Here is a 14,896-nt window from a genome sequence, read left to right as displayed (position 1 = left end):
TTGGGTTAAAATATTCAGGTGCCACTTGTCCAAATATTCTTATAAAATTTAGAGAATTATATTTCTAATGTTTATAAATATTTGATGCTATAATAAGAGTAATGGGGAAAGTGAAAAGTAAAAGTTAAAAGGTTTTTTTAAGATCCAGTTATAAAACTGAATAAAGATCTCTTGTAGCTATTTATTGCAAAATGATTGAAAGAGGCTAGGTTCTTTTTTTTCTTTTCTTCCAGTAAACTGTGGGCGAGAGGGAGTGGATTTTTATTTGTAAGGGAGTATTTGAAGCTTTTATAAACAATGTTTTATACAAAAAATATCAATCTTTGAGTTGATTTTCAGACATGAATAGAATACAAATGATATCTTCAATCTTTGTGTTGTTGATATTCTTCTCATGACTGTAGTTGGACTTTGAGCCTTTGCATTTGTTTATTAATGTCTTTTCTACTATAATCGATTGTGTATGTGTATTTATTACAAGACTGTGTGCTTGAAAGTAAGCCATATTGGAGCAACAACATTCTCTGCTCGTTTTTAATCCAAATGTTTTTTACTAAGGTAAAAGAAGGTTTTGAAGGGGCCCTGAAACCCTTTACAAGAAGAACTTAAACAAAAAAAGCAAAGAGATACAAAAAGGAACAGACCATCGAAAAGCTAGCAGAAAACCAAAGAAAACCAGAAAAAGCCCCATAAAGCCAGCAAGCCAGCCGGACTCCAAGAGAGAAACTAGTTGATTTTTTCCAGGGCATTCACCAGGGTGTTGCTAATTTCATGTAGCTCTTTTATGTTATCCCTAAGATTAGGGAGATCCTTTGCAGAAGTAGCCACAACTTACTTGACACTAGCCCTGGTCCTCTTCGCAGCACCACCAATCGGAGTAACTTCACCACTACCAGTCTAGATAGTGTCTTTCTCCAAGTCAAGTTCCACTACCGGTTTTGGAGAGCTAGTATGATCAATGACCTTAGCAATATCCTTCATGTTTTTAGTGACAACAGATAGGATACTCAGGATAATGCCCATAACATTTTTCATCGCCTCTCTCCCTTCTTCCAGTGATTTAACCTTATCCTCCATATTCTGCTTCCAATTTATCTGGTCTCTGTTGTCATCCTCCCTCTTCTCATTTGTGTATTTCCCCTTTTTTTCCAGGTTCTTTAGGAGCTCGTAAGTCCCTTTGTCATAATTCATTCTCACCTCAGTGAGTTTCTTGAGGTTATCCAAGAGAAGCCCTTTATCTGCACTTTCCTTATCCTCACTAGCTCTATCCTTAGTCATGTCCTTCTTAGAATCTTTGTTCATTTCCTTCTCAGAATTCACATCAGTTTCCTCATTATCCTTGAAATCTACATCCTCCATAGGATGGCTGTTGTCCTTACCAGGGTGATCATTGAGGGTAGGGCTTTCATTTCTAGGCTCATTATCACCACTTTCTTCCTCATTGCCTAGCTCCTCATCATTCCAGTTGTCTTCGCCATTGGAGTCATCAGTCTCCATTTCATTGCATTCCTTATCAATTTCCTCTGTTTCCATCCCAGGGGCACTTTTTCTTTTTTGGCTAGAGGACACCTTCTCCTTGCAGGAGTCTCCTCCCATCTTTCTCTTACCTGGGGAGGTGGAAATATTCTTGTTTTCCAGCAAGGCGAGGGTTTTACAATGCTCATAGATGAGAAGAAAAAGCCCACAGTGGAGAATCAGGCTAGAGGGATTTTTACTATGTTTATTGAGGGACCTGGAAAGGAACCTAAAAAGGTAGTAGGGCAGAGATACCTTTTTTTCATGTCTGTAATGGTTTAAGAGAATGAAGTGGTAGGTGTGGGCCTTGGAGAATCAGCCCTCAACCATGATGTATTCCATAATTGCACTCAGAACCCATCCCCATATTTTCTTAATATTAGTTGCTTCGTAGTAGCCCCCAGTGGCTTTGCCGATTCTAACCCTCTCTTTCTCTTTCCTCGGGAATAGATTGACCGCATTGTTAGAGACTTTAAGGTCTTGAAAGAAATTAAGCCCACTGTGGGGAATTCCAATCACTGTAGCTATAAGCCCAGCATTCATCTTGAACTTAAATCCATAGATTTTAAATGAGCCATTAGACCAATTTTTGGAAATCTTGGAAATGGCGAGGTTTACCCTACCTTTATCATAGTCCATGAGCTTCTCCATGAAGCTTGTGAGAGAACCCTTTTCCAGTTTTTCCCACACTTTCGACGTCTCTTTCCAAGTCGACGTATTGTCTAGTTCCTCCCTTCTTAGGTCTCCTCCCATCTTTGGATTTAGACTATCTGCTCTATTTCTCTGCAAACTAAGCTCTTCTTTCCTAAACTTGCTCAAGATTTTGAACCGGGAAACCCACAAAGTGTGCGGCAAAATATTATAGATAGTTGGGGATCTACCGCTTTGCTAAGTAATGATGACCTTTCCACCAAGGCATACATTATTCATAATCCCTGTCATGATTATACTGTCCTTCTCTCCCCATATGATAGTCCTTTCTAAGGAGCTCTTTAATGTTTAAATTGAGATCTTCCCCATGCCGAATCGATTTGGAGTCAGAGTAAACTCCTATATTCGCTAGATAGTCCGCCACACTATTTTTCTCTCTAAAGGCATGTTGAATAATAATTTCTTTAAAACTTGCAATGATCTCCATAGCTTTCATGATACTATTTTCAATTCGGCTCCGACTCCCCCTTGAGACACTTAATAATATTAAGTGAATCTCCCTCAAGCCATAATTTTTCATAATTAAGACTTTTGGCTAAAATTAAGGTGTTCAAGGTAGCTGAGGCTTCAAAAAAATGACTAGTTTGATTCCCCAAAGGACTAGCCACCACTTTTAAATAACTTCCAACAAAATTCCTGACAATGCCCCCATATCCGGCTTTACCCAGATTCCCCTTTGAGGCCCCATCAAAGTTAGCCTTAATCCACCCCTGAGGAGGAAAACACCAAACGAGACCATCTCTTCCTTTCTCCTTGCTAGTAGTAGTGGTGGAGAGGTTCCACCTGTCTTTGAAGTCATCTTTAGCAACTGGTCCATGATAAGTGCCATAGAGGCATTCAAATATACTCCTATAAATTTTATCTGCCACCACTTCAGGAATGGCCCTTTTATCCCTGAAAATCCTATTGTTACGCTCTTTCCAGATATTCGAGATAACAATCGACAGAGTGAGTCTCCAGGTCTCCACAATTTTAGGATTAGAATTAGGGAAGTACCATTGCTGCCAGGAATCCCCTAGGGAGTTCGGGAAAACCCAACTCAGGTTGCACCTGCTTAAGATGATTTTCTAGATATCCTAGCTAAAAGTGCACTGATTGAGAATATGGCAAGCCGTCTCTTCTTCCCTGCAACAAAGAGAACACCTATTAGGAAAAACAAAACCTCTCTTTTGAAGGTTATCTAGGGTTAAAACCTTATTTTGGAAGAAAATCCAAAAGAAGATGTTAACCTTAGGAACTAACTTCTTGTTCCAAACTTTAGCCTAGATAGGAGTTTCTTCCATTGAATCATTATGAATAGCCACAACTGAGGAAATAGAATATTTCCCATCCAGGGTTTCCCTCCATATCAATCTGTCATCTTTGTTGTCTATAGGGATTTTAGTAGAAAGAGAAATCTGAAGGAACATGAGCCTCAGACACTGCTGGCTAAAATCAATCCAGTTCCCATTTCTCTAGTAATCCCTGACCAGCTCACCAAACCTGCTTTTGAACCAGTCTTTCCAGTCTTTAAGGATTGGGACTTCCTCCAGGGGTTTATCCAATATCCATCTATCTTCCCAAAATCTTATTCTCCTCCCATCCCCAATGTTCCAAGTTCAACCAGCAGCAGCCCAGCTTTTAGCAGATTGAACAACATTCCATATAGCTGAACCTTCAACAATGAAAGAATTATCAAGGAATTTTTCCTCAGAAGGTTGCATATAAAGATATTTGTTTTTCCAAATTGAGTTGCATTCTCTTTCCTCTCCTTTCAATCTCCAAATTTGTTTGGCTAATAAAGCTTTATTCATAGTACCGATATTCCTTAAGCCCGACCCACTAGAGGCCTTAGGAGAACAAATTTTATTCCAGACAATAAGGGGAATTCTATTTTTGACTTCCACTCCCAACCAAAGAAACTTTTTTTGGATTCTTTCAATGGCTTCCGCAAACTTAGTGGGGATTTTGAACAAGCTGAGAGCATAAACAGGAAGATTTTGGAGAGTGGCTTTAAGCAGCATAATTTTGCCCGCTTGACTAAGGACAACCCCTTTCCAACCAACAAGTTTTGAGTTAAGTTTGTCTATCAACTTATTCCAGAAGGAATCCTCGGGCTTGAGACACAGAGGAAGCCCCAGATAAGTGGAGGGAAGCTCAGAAATAGTGCAGCCAAGAATTCTACCAATCCTTAGTTGCCTTTGGACTGGGGTATTGATGAAGAACAAAGAACTTTTATCCTACTTGATTTTTTGACCAGAGGTAGATTCATAAGTATTTAGGATATTCTTCATATTTTTAGCTTCCAAGATGGTTGCTTCCCCCATGGTAATAGAATCATCAACGAATTGTTCATGAGAACAAACAACATTGGAAGAAGAAGGTTTCAGACCCCTAGGATTGCCATCTTCCACATTTTTAAGAATAAATCTACCTAGACATTCTGCTAGAATAGTAAACAGGATAAGGGATATGGGGTCCCCCTATCTAAGACCTCTATTACTTTTGAAGAAGCTGGACAGGGAACCATTGACTATAACAACAGATGAGGAAGTTTCCATAAGTTGAGAACAAAGCTGAATAACTTTGCCACTAAAACCGAAAGCTTTCATAATTCTAAGGAGAAACTGCCAGTTCACTCTATCAAAAGCTTTAGCCATGTCTAACTTCAGGAAGAAGCTTTGGTTATTCACCACTTTCAGGGAGTGTATATTTTCATGAACGGAAATAACGGAATCCAAAATCTATCTACCAGGGACAAAGCCATTCTGCTGGACAAAGATTATTCTTGGAAGAATATCCAGCAACCTGGAAGTCAGAACCTTGGATAAAATCTTATACACAGAGTTACACAGGCTAATGGGTCTAAACTTGTTGAGAGAATCAACACCTGGGATTTTCAGGATAAGGACAATGAAGGTAGCATTTAGTTCCTTAAGGAGCCTTCTAGAGCCAAATAATTCTTTAACACCATTGCAGATGTCAGCCTCCATGATGTGCCAAAAATTTTGAAAAAAAAACATAGGAAAACCGTTCGGTCTAGGGGACTTATCACCCTGAAAAGAGAACATCACCTTTTTGATTTCCTAATTAGAGGGAATACTGGATAAAAGGTTATTATCAGCTTCAGTCGGGATAGAAGGAATTGCTTGTAAAAGGGTATTTTGATTACTAATATCTAGGTTATCCACTTCTCCCAACAAGGAGCTAAAATGCTCAAGAGCTTCCTTCCTAATATCATTATCCTCTGTTAGGATGCCTTTACTGCAGGATAGTCTGGATATTCTATTAGCCGCCCTATGCTTAAGAGTAGTTAAGTGAAAAAACTGGGTATTTTTATCGCCTTCCTTCAAGAACAAGGCTCTAGATCTTTGTCTCCAGAACGTCTCTTCATTGGAGATAATGGTGTGGTATTTAGACAAGAGGACATTTTCAGCCATCCTAAGATCTTCAGACAACCCAGCCACTTAGATTCTATCCTGAACATCCTTTATTTCAGTTTTGACTTGATTTTTGCTCTTGAAAATATCCCCAAAAATCTCTTTGTTCCAGATTTTAATTTTGGCCTTAAGGATATTGAGCTTTTTGGCTATTCTAAAAAGAGCCTTACCCTCCACTTCAGAATTCCACCATTCAATAATACGCGCTTCCAAGGAAGGATGGGAAAGCCACACTTTTTCAAATCTAAAAGGGAAGTTTCTCTTGGCCGAAAGAGAGTTGGTAGAAAAGGAGATGGGGTAATGGTCTGACCCAATTTTGATAATAGAAGCAAGGGAGCAGCTAAACTTGGTTAACCAATCAGGAGAAATTAAAGTTCTATCTAACTTTACTTGAATCAGGTCAGCTCCGGTTCTTCTATTTGTCCACGTGTAATTGATGCCCTGGAGATCCACGTCAATGAGAGCTTGATCATTTATGAAATCCATAAGGTCTTGTTTCCCATCAAGTTGTAAAGGGAGACCTCCCATTTTCTCTTCCTCTTTGAGTGGAGTATTGAAATCTCCCATAATAATCCAGCTTTGGTCAACAAACTTGAGTCTATCATTTGCAAGGCTTCTCCAATATTTAACTCTCCCAGTTTTAGTGTTAGGCACGTAGACATTAGATAACACCCAGACAAAGTTGTCCTTAATATGCTCAAGCTGAACTGAGTTCTTGTTAAAAGCAGAGATGATTTCCCTACCTTTAATGGTTTTTTGGTTCCAAAAAATCGTAGTTCCTCCAGAAGCTCCCTCCAAGTTAGAACCTATGACACCATTTCCCTTGAAAATTCTTATCTTTTCAACTTTTTCCTTAGACATCTTGGTTTCTTGAATGAGGACCACATCTAGTTTATGATCTCTAATGATGTTTCGTAACACATCCTGCTTATGAGGGGCATTCAGCCCTCTGATATTCCAGGATATTATCTTCATACTTTAACCGGGGATAGGGCTGACTCAATGGAACACTGTGTTCCACCAGCACGGTTCTTCCAGCTTTCCTGTTCTCTTTGATGTTTTAGGGATGGCCTTCCCTGCTTTTTGTTTTGACTTCCAACATCTGCCTTTTTTTAATTCCTGCTTCTAGTTGAGATCCCTCCATTGGGTTCCTCCTTGTTCATTTTTCCATCTCTCAGACCAAGAATCTGGAGATTCCCTTCCAAAATATCCATTACCACACTTTGAGAAGGGGTTTTACAAAGATGAGGCTTTGGGCTTCCATTGGTTAAAAGCAATAAGGGCTTGATGTCAGAAGGGTCTTGAGCTTCATTGAAGTTTTCCTCGGCCGATTTTGAGAATGAAGAGGCTGGACCGGATTCTTCCTTCTCCTGACTGATAGATCCTATCTCCTGGTCCTCTGGGCTATTTTTATTTTTCAACTCGGTTCCTTTCTCTACTTCTATAGAATTCTTTGGTTGGTTATTAGAGTAGACACAATCTTGTTTCTCATTATTGCTATTCCTAGCCTTCTTGACTTCATTAACTAATTTCGTAACATCCTTATTTTGGTCACACTCAGCTGATGGGTCTCCTTTTTTATTAATCGTTTGCCAAATCTTTTTGTTCTTAATATTGCTATTAGTCTTGCTTTCCTTGCTCTTCTTGAGCGGGCATGATTTTTCCCAATGCCCCGATTTTTTGCAATGGAAACAGGCAAACGGAAGTGATTCATATTCAATAGCTTGGGACCATTTTCCAAGTTTAGATATGATTTCTATGGATTGAGGCATATCCGTCATTTGATTAACATTAATACTGATGCAAGAAAATACTAACCTTGTTTTAGCCACCGTCATCAGATCAATCAACAAAAGTTCTCCAAATGATTTCACAATACCCTTGAATACTTCCTCATTCCAGTATTCCAGCGGGAGACCTGAAAGGTGTGTCCAAACTGGCGCAAAAATGAAGAAGGACTCGTCAAGGGCAAGGTTTGGGGCCCATTTCTGAAGAGCCAAGGATGACTTGCCAAGCATCCATGGACCTTCATAGAGAGCCTTATTCATGTCTTCTTCAGAGTTAAAAGCAAAGGAAAAAAACCCCCTAGGCAGTACTACCACATCCACTTGACCTTTAACAAGCCATTTTCTCCTTATAAAATTCCTAACATCATCGATGTTAGGCCTAAAGCTAGAAAATCATCCCACTAATGTCATGGATAGACTTGCTACAGTCATATCTACCACTTTATCTGGAACAGAGATAGCAACCAGTCTCGAAACTAGATTTGAGATATTTTTGACTTCCGGGAGCCCAGATTTAGCCAGAGGTTTCACTCCAAAGAGCGAAGACCATTTTTTACCTTTACCTCTGTCATGTGGGTCCCCAGATTTTGAATCTTTGTCCTCCCCCGGTTTGACTATTTCCTTATCCTCTTTTGACCCTTGAGATGTCTATCCTCCTACCTGTTTGCCAATTCCAATCCCAGAGAAACTGCCTTCCCTAGGAAATCCGCCTTCCCCAGGAAATCTGCCTTCCCCAAGAATTCCGCCATTCCCCAATTTGAAATTTGGGGTTCCCGCTCCTTTTCACTCTGCCATCCTACTGTTGAAATATGTTAATCCAAATGTTATCCATAAGTGCAGATAATTAAACTTTGATTTAATGGTCTTCATTTATATTTGTTTTGTAAATCTTTGGCATTCATTTTCATGGCTATGGATGAATATTATTTTCCTTTAGTACTTTCTGGTTAAAAGCATATCAGCAATTTAATTCATTGTAAATCTTCTAAGAGGGAGTTGTACCTCTCAATTCAGAGGAAGATTATCACTTCAATGATAATCTATCCAACTGTTAGTGCTTTTTGTCCTTCATTATGGGCATTTTGAGTTTATTTGTATAGTTATTTTAGAAGGACAAATCTGTTAACTAACAAATTTTTGGTGACTCTGCTGGGGATTTGAAATCGAAGATTAGTACTTTTATTTCTCTAGACTTTGAAATATCTTTGTGTATAAGGAGATTGGTGACTCTGTGTTTCAATTTAAAAATCTTTGGTATAATAATTCCAGTATATAATGGCTTTGGTTGCAGCTCAGCCATGGGGGGCTCAAATTGGACCTTTTGCTTTGCCACAATATCAACCTTACCTAAACAATCAGGCGAATATCTTCTGAAGTTTTCCAGAGATAGAACTCAAGACCCGGATGATCATATTAAATTAGTTATTATTGCATGTGGGATTCTTGGCATACAAGAAGAGGATGTGTTTGTTAGGCTATTTGTTGAAAGCCTTGTCGAAGATGCTACTGAATGGTTTCAAAATTTGAAAGAGGGATGCATTACTGGCTGGAATGATTTAAAGGTAAAATTTCTTGGAAGATTTCAACTTGTGGTTGACACTTATAAATTGTTGTTGAATTTTTTTCAAATTCAGATGAAAAAGGATGAATTAATGAAAGATTTTGTTGATAGGTTTAATAGGTGTGTTGGTAAGATTCCTCAAGCTTGCCAACCAAATGAAAGTAATCAACTATGTGTTTTTACTATTGCATTACAAACTGAGATTAAATTCTTGTTGATACGTAAGAAATTACAAAACTTGGAAGATGCACAAAAAGAGGCTATTAAGGTTGATGATGATATGTTTTTGAGTGGAATGAAGTGCTTTAATGAGTGCAGTGTGGAGATGCCACAATCAAAAATTTGTTTTCATAATCAGAATTTGAAACCCATAGAAAAAAATCAGCAAAGGAAACTTGTATTGAAGGCAACAAAACCAACATCACCCATCTCATATCTCCAGAATCTAACAGTCTTTAATGATGAATATTTTTGTACATGTCTTATGGCTAAAAATAGCTCTCATAGTATTGTAGGCATCTAGCATTTGCATGTTGAGGAGGATGCTTCTTTTGAAGGTGGAAAAGATCACAATTCAAAATTAGAAAATTTAATATCATGTGTAAATGCATCTCCCGTTGAGCAAAATTTTGGTAATGAAAAATTAGATGAAAGACTGCTGGAAGATATTTCTTTTTTTGAATTTGATTCTTTTACATTTGAAGCTTCCAATGTGATTCCTACTAGCGGTCTTGATCAGACATACATGAAAGATCAACATGGACAAGAAATGTGTATTGGTGATAAAGTAGGGAATATTTCTCATCTTAATGAGTAGGTAGAATTTGAATCTTTTCAATTTGATTGCATGCAAGATAATGATGAATTTTTGTAGCCCAAATCATTGGAGACTCATGAAGGTATTTAAGCACAAACTAAGGAGAACTTATTTTTCCCCATTACAACATCATACACTCAAACTGAAATGAAGGTATTTAAGTTTGATTGTAAAGATGAGCTATTTGTTAGTCCTCCCATGATGGAATCCTTTTGCTTTGAAGATGGTGTTTTTAATACATCCTTTGAGAGTGAATATTCAGAGGACTCAAATTCAGTTTCAAATAATAGTTTTGCAAATCACCCTCATCATCTTAGAGAGAACTACCATGGAAAATGTTTATTGTATTTCTCCAAGACTCCTATGGAAAGCATGAGTGTTTTTAATACAAATCAGCCTATTCAATGTGATGCTAACACATTACAGTCAGAAGTCTATAAAGTGGAGTGGCTCCTTAGACCTAATGTGTTATTAAGAAATCTTTCACAATATAGTATTATTGGGTCTTCTATCATAGTGGTTGCAGGATATCTAATGGGAATGATTCTCTTCACATTTCAGCCACTTTTCTGAACCGGCAGGTACTTCTCTCAACTGGTAAATGGTTTCACTTGAGCAACTACATGCATCTCTTAAGGTATGGGCTGCTTGCCCTATTACTTGTAAATAATTTTTGTTGTGTTGTAGCTTTAGGTGTTTTGGTGTTGGTGTGTGTTTTCCCTGCTCCCCTTCGCCACCTGCAAGTAGCTCCTTGTGCTATGTTTCTCCTTGACTCTGTTGCCCAATGGTTCTAGGCACTGTTCCCAACCAGAGATTCTGAAAGTTCTCCACATTTTGTATGAAAAGAAGCCCCTAGATAGAGCCAGTTGTTGGCCCACTTGTGGTCCACCCAAGTAAAAAAATTTAAGTCGGGCCCCTCTAGTTGTGTATCATGTCTCCATAGACTTTTTTCCCTTTAAAGTTGTGTTAAATTCCAGTTAAGTGAAAAAGAACGTCTTTAAAACTCTCTGAACATTGAACCCCCTTGAACCAATTTAGTTAAGTTCATTCAGTTCAGTCAGGTTCAAAGGTTTAATAAGGTTCAGAGGTTCAATAGGTTCAATTGGTTTAGTGAGGTTCACCAAGTTGAACCCGTTCAAGAAGTTCAATTAGGTTCAGAGGTTCAACAGGTTCAATTGGTTCAGTGAGGTTCACCAAGTTCAACCAATTCAAGAAGTTCAATCATGTTTAGAGGTTCATTAGGTTCAATTGGTTCAGCGAGGTACTCCACATACAACCTGATAAGGTAGTTATGGTGCAGTGTGTTTGACAGCAGAAGATGTGAAAATCACTGAGAACATTATTTTGACAAGTCTGATTTTACGATAGTCATATAGACCCGCACACAGTAGCACATATATTTTTATTCAAACATTATTTTTGAAATCACTCTAGTCAGAATGTATAAAACTAGGTTTAGGATAACATATCCAAAATTGAGAAAGATCTGACAGTGAAAACAATAGTTACGACCCCCGCACCGAGACGGATTTTGACTGTCACAAACATTTTCAGTCCGCCCAACATAAATAATATTTTCATTTTGGGTTAAAATATTCAAGTGCCACGTGTCCAAATATTCTTATAAATTTTAGAGAACTATATTTCTAATGTTTATAAATATTTGATGCTATAAATAAGAGTATTGGGAAAATTGAAACTTAAAAGTTAAAAGGTTTTTCAAGATCTAGTTATAAAACTGAATAAAGATCTCTTGTAGCTATTTATTGCAAAATGATTGAAAGAGGTCGGGTTCTTTTTTTTTTTCTTTCAACAGCCTGTGGGTGAGAGGGAGTGGATTTTTATTTGCAAGGGAGGATTTGAAGCTTTTCTAAGCAATGTTTTGTACATAAAATATCAATCTTTGAGTTGATTTTCAGACATGAATAGAATTTAGATGATATCTTCAATCTTTGTGTTGTTGATATTCTTCTCATGACTATAGTTGGACTTTGAGCCTTTGCAGTTGTCTATTAATTTATTTTTTGCTATAATCGATTGTGTATGTGGATTTATTACAAGACTATGTGCTTGAAAGTAAGCCATATTGGAGCAACAACATTCTCTGTTAGTTTTTAGTCCAAATGTTATCCATAAGTGCAGACAATTAAACTTTGATTTAATGGTCTTCATTTATATCTGCTTTGTAAATCTTTGGCATTCATTTTCATGGCTATGGATGAATGTTATTTCCCTTTAGTGCTCTCTGGTTAAAAGCATATCAACAATTTAATTCATTGTAAATCTTCTAAGAGGGAGCTGTACCTCTCAATTGAGAGGAAGATTATCACTTCAATGATAATCTATCCAACAGTTAGTGCTTTTTGTCCTTCATTCTGGGCATTTTGAGTTTATTTGTACAGTTATTTTAGAAGGACAAATATGTTAACTAACAATACTATAATCTCTTGAATATTGCTCTATTGCCAGTAGGCGTTCATAGCCCCGATGAAGTTACTCTCATGTTCCCATAGTCAAGCATTTTGTCTCACTTGTATGCATGATATTTTAGTTATATATCATTGCTCTTTTGCCTTGAGATGAATATTTGGCATAGCACTTTTCCTTTTTATTTTTCTTGCTTTGACTTGTAAGTAATGAAACCTACTTAGGTGTGACAATTACAACAGTGCTGAAGTAGAATGTTAGATTTTTTACTAGTCATATGATCAACTCGGTGTCTCAAATAAATTAGATATTTTATTAATGTGTTTGAGATAAAGCAATTGATAGATTTTGGGTTAACAAGTCTCAAACAGTGAAATCACTACCCAACCATAAGTAAAGCGCCGTCACAGGGTAATGTTGAAAAATAAATGACCTTAGGATCTCAAAGACTTCATGTTCGAACATCTAAAAAAGGAGAAGGCCCTTGTTTGTCTTGAATGCAAACAAATGATAAACATGGACAATTGCTTTATTTTATAGGGTCCTAAAATGGATGAAAGAGATGAAGGAGAAGGCGTGTATTTGGATTTTGGTTTAATAGGGATACAAACATCTTGAGGAATATCACTAAGGCCATGACCCTTAATATTGTTTTTAACATGGAGGGGTTCTTGCTTGTGAAGGTCTACCCCTTTGCGTTTATAAATATTTTGACTTGTAGGATCATGAGAGGGCTTTGTAGGCATGACGGATCCTTGAGGTGAACATGGAGGATTATGATAAGGAGATGAAGAGATATTTTGATCTTGACATGGAAGGTGATCATCTTGGAAGAAATGGAAAGGTATAAAGGAATCGTCATGGGATTCTATGAAGATAGGATCTTTTTCAACCATTGGATGTGATGGCCCTTGAGATAGCTCTTGAGGGTCAACATGAGAAGTTTCATCATTAGGTTCATTATTTGAAGGATATGATATGGATTGTTGTTGAGAAGCCTTAGGAGATGGAGGCATCATGGAAGAGATGGAGTCTATATGTGGGCCATTGCTAGACACAGATTCATAATTTTGATCATGCTTGGTAATGATATCTAGCTTATTCTCAAGTGAATTATTAGGATTTTCAATATCAATTACACCATCATCAAGGAGGTCTTGAATTTTATGTCTTAATTACATGCACATTGGAGTCTTAATTAATCAAAATCTCACATCCCCATGTGGTCTTGTTAGGCAATATGATAAGATTGTGTGCAAGAAGCTCTTCCAAAGTTGACTCAATAGATTGCCCCAAAGGTGTAAACTGTCTGTCTAGGGGATATTTTTTTTTTTGTCTTGGTGAAGATGTCTTGTGATCTTGTTTGAGATTTGGCTTTTGATTTTCAATTACTTTTTGTTCCACCTAATATAATTGTTTTAGCATTTCTTGAAGTCTGGCGTTCTTGATATCATAAAATTTTATTTCAAGAGGAGTCATTGAATCTTTTTGTTTGGCTTGAATGTCATATATTTATCTCTTGAGATCTTGAATTTGTTGGGCCAAGATAGCCATGGGATTCATACTTCCATCAATTTTTTTAGGAGAGCTCCTAGTTTGAACAGGCATTTACAACCGACAAGACTAAGAGTTGAATGTGATGCAGATGTCAAGATTAAATCAAAGCTAGTCACACGTTTTAAGGTAGTGATTGAGAAAGGTGACTAAGACTTAGTCTAGTTTCAGGAATGACCTATCTTGTATAAGACGTGATCTAAGCAACCTAGGTTGATTTTGATAAGCGATTGATAAGCAATTTGATAAGTTTGATAATCGATTGATTTGAACTAGTTGGGAGATAATCAACAAAGTTGTGCAACACAATGATAGAGGTACACTATTGAGGCTGTTTATGCTCATGATTATGATGACCAGATTTATGCTCACTGTGGACTGATTAGGCAAGCATGACAATTCTAGAGAAGTATGCAAACAGACAAGTTCTGGACTAACAAAATCAAAGATTGGTACGACAGAGGATATTGACTCAGATGACAATTTAATAGATTCCAGACAACACAGGTAGTTTCTCGTATGAGTTGTTGCCTATACTCGAATGACAATTTAATGTTAACCAAATGCCAGATTATCACAGACCATAATGACTCATACAACAAAGTTTATAAGCTTGGATGACAATCCTCAGAGACCAAAATGATAGTTTAAATAAGCAAGAATGACAAACTAGAAGACCTAAACGATAATGTATTCAACTCGTACAATGAATTAGGAAGCTTGTACAATAAACTAGGAAGCTCGTAGGACTATTGTTCTTAGAGACAAATTTTTGACAAGGAGACTGAGTTTTTCGACCACTTAATTTTGATATTTTTTTTGGTGTTTTTGAGTTTTTCCAGTTTTTTAGATTTTTTACTTTTTTAGTTTTAGCTTTGGACAAAAAAAAACACAACAAACACATGAGATCCAAAGTGGTATCAAACACATATCGCTAATTCTAAGGAAATTAGCTGAGAGAGAAAACCTTTGCTTGTAGACTCAGGTACACACCTAATAACTAATCAAAATACGGTCGCTGAGTCTCACACAATAGATTCTCAACGTTGTATTAGCCGACTCCAAATGTTAATGGGGGCACAAAATGGCAAGTATCATGAGAGAT

Source organism: Cryptomeria japonica, chromosome 10, assembly GCF_030272615.1.
Source record: "Cryptomeria japonica chromosome 10, Sugi_1.0, whole genome shotgun sequence".
Lineage (NCBI taxonomy): Eukaryota > Viridiplantae > Streptophyta > Pinopsida > Cupressales > Cupressaceae > Cryptomeria > Cryptomeria japonica.
The sequence above is the reverse complement of the archived record's forward strand: the minus strand, read 5'-3'. Positions refer to the sequence as shown.